The following is a 7,123-nucleotide window of genomic DNA, read 5'->3' as shown; positions in this document are numbered from 1 at the left end:
CTCCAGTTCCCAGGGAAGGGGTCTATCAGAGTAATGCCATGTGTCTTGTCAGTAGAGCATCTCTAAGGGAGTGAGCAGAGAGTCTCTCCTGATTCCAAGGGGGGAAATCCAGAAATTCCCAGAATTCTCAGGAAAAGGTCATGCCTACACAGAGGCCTCATTGACAATGATCCGATGAACAGACTAGACTCCACCCCTTGACTCTTAATCCTATCAAGTCCCAAATTGACACCAGATTTATATAACTACCGCAGCATGTGTGTGTGTTTGACTTGGAGCAGTGATGCTTTCTTCCATCTGTGAACATACAATCTATTATTCCTTTTTGGTGAACTCTCCTGATGATGTTCCCTGCATACATGTATCCCACGGGCACTTTCAAAAAAATAATAAACTTCAATGAAGAGTGAAAACTAAGATTTTATGTGTAGTCCAATGTAGGTGAGTTCCAGGACCTATTTCTATAGTAATCTATCTTCTTTTAATTCCTTCCTCCAGTCTCAACGTGGCCTGTGTCTATTCAGTGATGTTCACTCCTCCTTCCTCTGAACTGGCTTTCTCAAAAGCTGGAAACACTTTTATTCTTTCTTCTGCAATGATTTAGTGAATGTTTACTAAGTACCTGTTGTGCACCAGGCACTATGCTAGGCGGTCTTCAAAGGCACAGGGTCTACTGGGAAAGGAACAAATGCTACTTGGAAAGGAACAAATGCACTGTAGCCTAAAAATATCACCCCAAACAAAGTTAGTATTGAAAACAAAACTCATTGTTTATTTTGCTCACGGATCTGTGATTTGGGTGGGGCTCAAAATATCAGTTTTTCTCTATTCCAAGTCTTCCGAGGCCTGACTGAGGGTTGATGCTGGCTGTCAACCGAGATTTTGGCCAGGGCCATGGCTAGAATACCTAATGGGGGGCTGCCTATGTAGTTTCCCCAGTTCTTCACTGCACAGTGACGGGGTTTTGCTAGCGAGAATCCCTAGAGAGAACTACAGAAGTTGGGGGCTTTTCTAATGGAGTTTCAGAAATCACACAGCATCGCTTCTACTGCATTCTGTTCCTTGCCATGAGTTGAATCAGGGTCCATCAAATTCCCGAGACAGGAGAAGAGGTACCACCTCTCAGCTGGGCGAATGTCAAAATACAGGTATGCTCTGATGCCTATGCAAGAAAATCCCTAATTCCCAGGCAATGGAAAAAGCACTCTGTAGAAAGGGGGTGGGTAGAATTTAAGATGATCACCCACCTGAACAGCGAGAGTCAGGAAAAATTTCTTAAAAATGAAACACATGTTATTAAATACTGAGAAGGGACCTCGCCAGAAGAAAGGGGGTTAGCCTGGTGGGCACAATGGTACAGGTGGAATAAAATGAGGAAGAACTGATCAAATTTATAGAACCAATTGGATAGAGCCAGGATATAGGACCCGGGAAACAGTGCCTCCCTGTGAGTCTGGAAAGGTCGTAACCAAAAGCCTTGTAAATCATTCCGTGGATCTGGACTTTAGGCTGCAGGCCACAGGGAGAGTTGTTGAAATGTTTTAAACAAGGAGTGACATGACCACATTTACCTTTTAGAAAGAGCCCTTTGATGAGAATATAGAGATCAGTATAGAAGAGGGCTTAAATGTAAGACGGATAGCAAGAAGACCAAGTCAACGTTTTTTGGGGGTAATCCAAGCAAAGGTGATGAGAGTGAGTGAATATAATGGTGGTGGGGATGGGGAAAAAGACAGTCTGAAGCGTTCCGACTGCTGGGACTTGCTGATGAACTGTTGGCTGGTGGGAGGGAGAGAAAGGAGTCAGAGAGGAAGAAGAGGCTTCTGCCCTGGGAAGCTGGGTGGCATCATTCACTCGTAGGGAGCAAAGCAAGAGGAACAGTTCGGATGTGAGAGGAAGGGATGTTGGCGATTCGATTTCGAGTTTAGCATGCTTGTGGGACATGCAAGTGGAAGCCTGCGCTTTGAAAATGGGATTTGGAGCCATGAGGATATAAAATCTGTAGCTCACAATGAAATATTTGGATGAACAGGATGAAGAGATTTAAGGAAGAAGCCCTGAAGTTTGTCAGTATTTAAGGAATGGGCAAGAGAAAGAGAACCCGACAAAGTGGATGATGAAAGATCTGGGAAGCACGTGGAAAACCAGGAAGTGTGGCATCATAGAAGTCAGCGAGGACTGTGTCACGAAGGGAATGATGGACAATAACTAGCTCTGGAGAAATCAAATAATTCGAGAATTGAGAGGCTGCTGGGTGGCTTAGCCAACTGAGCCCCAGAATTCTTTGCTCTTCGCCACACTCTCTGTGAGGTTCCTCGCAGAACAGTGGGGTGTTATAGATAACTGTGCACCCACTTCAAGAACATCAGTGAATAAGATGGTATTGTACTGAAGATTTTATGGGGAGCCGAAGATGTGATTGTACACCGTTTAGCAAAACTTCATGAAAGTGCCTTTTACCCACCTGTTTGGTCCCCAAACCCTACTCCTTTAGATCTCCTTAGTTCTGCAGAAGCCTCCTGCAGCTTCCTTGCAATCCCTCCCCCAATCTCCGATCTCTGCTTCTCTCTCTCTCCGAGCTTCTCTCCTTTGCCTGTTATCATGGTTATATGTAGCTGATAATAACAAACACATTTTCATGTGAGATAGTTTTACTTAGCAGTGTGACGTTTCGGCAGTGACTAGGTCAAGAACAATGTCAGTGTTGTGGAGGAGGCAGAAGACAGGTGATTGGTGTTGAGGACGGATTAGACTTATTGTTAATCAGGTGTGGCGAGGGAATGGAGATAAGTGTCTATGTTTAATCCAATATGCTTAGCAGTAAGAAGATGCCAAGAAAAAGCAAAGTTTGTTCTAGGAAACATGGAATGAGCAACACGAGAGAGATTTGAGTCTTTGTACTTAGAGACCTCTGATAATAAACTCACATAAAACACATTTGTGATTCTAACCCTCACTTTAACTTTTACTCAAGTCTAAATCCCTTTCTACCATCAACACACTCATATACTTCTGAAATGTAGTCCAACAATTCTCTCTCTCTCTCTCTCTCATACACACACACACACACAGTGCTCATTGTAGTGCAATTCAGTGTCAGAGAAGTGATGTAGAGAAAGCCACCATTTATCTGTTCAATTTGCTATACTGAGGCAGCTGGCATGTTGCTATCATATTGGAAGCTATGTCACTGGCATTTCTCTTTTAAAAAATCATTTTATTCTGGACTCTTAGAGCTCTTATCCCAATCCATCCATCCATCCATCCATCCATTGTGTCCAACACATTTGTACATATGTTGCCATCATCATTTTCAAAACACTTTCTACTTGAACTGGCATGTCAAATACCACGCTGGACAGGTGTCATCAAACTTCCAGGCCAGGAGAGATTAAGAAGAAGAAAAAAGTGGTCTGTTCCTGGGAGATTAGTCATGGAAAATATTTTTTAAAAACAATGGAACATTGTCTGATATTGTGCCAGAAGATGGAGCCCCTCAAGTTGGAAGTCACTCAAAATACAACCGAGGAAGAGCTGCCTCCTCAGAGCAGAATCAACAATAATGAAAAGGCCACAGAAAATCTTTGTGGACCTTCCTTTGCTAATGGAGCTGACAAAAAACAAAAGTCCATGAGCATTGAGTCGATCCAGAGTCATACTGACCCTTACTCGAGTTTCTGAGACTGTACATCTTACTGAAGCAGGTAGCCTCTTCTCTCCCCAGAGGGGGGGTTACTGCTTTGAGCTGCCAACCTCGCCGCCAGACTTTTAACCCACAGCTCCATCAGTCCTCCCTCAAAGTGATACGAGACAGTTTTAAATGTGGAATGTACTCTAGAAAAGAAATGAAATGGAACTCTTAAAAAATTTTAAATAAATCATTTCATTGGGGGCTCCTTCAGCTCTTATAACAACCCATACATCAATTATTTCGACCACATTTGTACATATGTACATCATCATTTACAAAATATTATTTTCCTACTTGAGCCCTTGGTATTAGCTCCCCTTTTTTCCCTTCCTCCTCCACCCTCCTCCTCTCATAAACTCTTGATAAATTGTAAATTATTATTATTAATATTTTCATATCTTACACCATCCACTGTCTCCCTCCACCTATGTTTCTATTGTTTGTTCCCCCACCCCACCCCACCCCCAGGGTGGGGGTAAGTGGTGGTATTATATGCCGATCATTGCAATTGGTTCCCCTTTCCTCGCCTCGCCTTACCCCTAGCCTTATGTTAGTGCTACTCCTTTTACTGGTCCTGAAGGGTTTGTCTGTCCTGGATTCCATGTGCCAAGAACTCTTCTCTGTACCCGTGTGTGCGCTCTGCTCTAGCTGGATCCTTAAGGTAGAACTGAGGTTATGAGAGTGAGGGGAGGGGAAGCTTTAAAGAGCTAGAGGAATGTTATATATTTCATGTGTGTTTCATTGGTGCTATATTACATCGTGGCTGGCTCGTCCCTTCCTTGTGACCCTTCTGTGAAGGGGTGTCCAACTATCTACAGATGGGCTTTGAGTCTCCACTCTGGCCTCCCCTGTTTGCAGCGATATGGTTATTTGGGGTCTTCTGCTTCCTGATACTTGATCTGGTCAATACCTCGTGATCGTACAGGCTGGTGTACTTCTTCCATGTGGGCTTTCTTGCTTCCCAGCTAGGTGGTCTCTTGTTTAACTTCAAGCCTTTAAGACCTGAAATGCTATCTCTCTTAATAGTGGGGCACCATCGGCTTTCTTCACCATTTTGTCTTCAGTGATTGTGTCTGGAAGGTGATCATCAGAGAATGCCTGGTTATCTGTCTTGGGAGACGCACAGGCTTGCAGAGACCAGGATAGTCTTGAGAAACCAGATGTCAACACTTCATCACATGTACTTTGGACGTCAGCGGTATCGGTCCCTGGAAAAGGATCTCCTGCTAGGTAACGTAGCGGGTCAGCAGACAAAGGAAGGCCCTTGGGGAGATGTCCTTACACCGTGGCGACAGCAGTTGTGAGGGTGCCTTTGCAGGCTGAGGCCGTGTTTCCTTCTGCTGTACGTGGGCTCACTGACTCAATCGCACCAGCAAGAGCAGCAGGAAGAAAATGGGTCTGCACAAATTCCTTTGGAGGACCATGTCAATCCTTTTTAAACTGGACTCTTGGAAGTCCACAAGTCCAAAATGACCTTCTTTTGTGGCTCTTCCTTTCCCTGAAACAATGGAATCTGGGATCTGATTTGAAAGAACAACAGCATATAGCCAAAGGGATTTCTCTCTTTTTGAATTTTACTTAAGATAGGTATCTGCATTGTGGGACTCATTGCATGCGTCAAACTCCCGGCTTCTTTCTTTCAAGAAAACAATCAAGACTTAAGTGATGCTGCAAATACCAATTTCCTAAACTTTTAACTTCTGACTCTTAGCTTTACATTTATATCAGGGGTGCTCAATACGTTGATCGCGATCTACTAGTCAATCGCAAATGTAGTGTGGGTAGATCTTATGGCATTTAAAAAATAAACGTAAGTCTATCATCAATCCCGTCACTTAATTGACATACAGCGCAGCCAATCAGATGCAATCTTAGGTGTCAAACGCATGTGCAAACAACTGCACTAAGAGCAGCAAAACTGACAAGCTAAGTTATCGCCAATTTTTAGAACTTGTTTTTTTCCGTAAGAAAGGGTATTAAAATGAGTGGGGGAGCCTGGACCAAGTAAGAAGACAAAAATGTATCAGCATGTGTTTTTCGTCCTCTGGCTTTGAGTTTTGAAAGATTGTGTTGAGGGAGGCTCTGGGACGTAGCCATACTGGGATATGCACATGAGTTTCATAGTTTTGGTCCATAGTAAAGAAAAGGTTGGTATGTCGTTGGCATGTCACAGATGCAATCGATGCCCTTCTCTCTTCTGCCTGCTCATGCTCACTGCCAGCGACAGTACAGAGCTTCCAGTGCGTGGACACTCTCCAACCTCCAATGCCTTGGTTTTCTGTGTATGGACTTTCTTGGCACCATGAAGAGCTTGCAGGGCCGCAAACAGTTCCGTCCAGAAGTGCAAGGGGCAAGGGGTAGTTCTCAATGATGATGGAAGTCGGTGGACAAATGCTCCGGTTTTCCAATTCTTGAAGTGCGGTGGGGCTGAGTGGAGTTGGCCCTGCTTTTCACCGCCTCACCTTGACTGATCCCAGAGGGAGTGTCCCAGGTGGACTCCTTTAGCCCAAATCAGACCTCTGACCTTGATGCAAGTTCCTCTTATTTTAACAGGGGGTCCCTCATACCTGTAAACTGCTTATGAAAAACCGAGGAGGCTGTCTACTCCTGTAGCTATTTATAGTTTCCGCTCTGCGTTGGAATCAACTCCATGGCAGTAGTTTGGTTTGGTTTGGTTGTACTGGTATTTATCCTCTTCGCTCTCACGTTCACGACCTCCTCACTAGTGTATCCTGTGATTGGGTTTCAGGCGGAGTGGTTAGCTGCCATCCGATCGGCCCCCGCTCCTGGAGACCTCATGCACTGTGTGATTAGACCATGGCCATCCAAATGATTTTCACTGGCTGATTGTCAGAAGCAGATTGCAAACCTTTCTTTCTAGTCTGTCTTACTTGCAAGTTTTGCTGCAACTTGTTTAGCCCCCTGATGGTGCATTGGCTGTGAATCCAACTGAGCTCTCCCACATGAACAACCATTGTCCCCTCAATAAAGAGCACCCCCTCCTAACTCCTTCTTAGCTTCTGCTTCTGGGAATCTGTAAATTAAGGGAGCCCTTGTTTGTTTAGAAATGACCTCCTCCCTCCTCATAATGGATTTATTTGCACTTCGGAGATGAGTTTGTGATAAGGTTCCAATAGAGGTGAAAGGTTATCTATTTTCTGTGTGATGGAATTGACAGGCCTCTGGTGTCCGCGCCAAGCAGGGCCTCCTTTCCAACGATCTCTGTACAAGCTCAAGCACATACATTTGGAAACTTTTTGTTTTCTTCACTGATTGACCAAAGTGTTGGCTGTATTGTTCCAGGTGCGTGTGATTGTTTTGTTTTTTTGCTGGAGAGGCATTTGGGGATGTGTGAGGAGGAGATAAGAATGTGGAAGGCTAGGAAAGTGAACCTGGCCTGGATAATGATTTCAACGTTTGCTCATTTTGACC

The sequence above is a fragment of the Tenrec ecaudatus genome, chromosome 10 (genome assembly GCF_050624435.1).
Source record: "Tenrec ecaudatus isolate mTenEca1 chromosome 10, mTenEca1.hap1, whole genome shotgun sequence".
In the NCBI taxonomy this organism is placed as follows: Eukaryota; Metazoa; Chordata; class Mammalia; order Afrosoricida; family Tenrecidae; genus Tenrec; species Tenrec ecaudatus.
Note: the sequence above shows the minus strand (reverse complement) of the source record.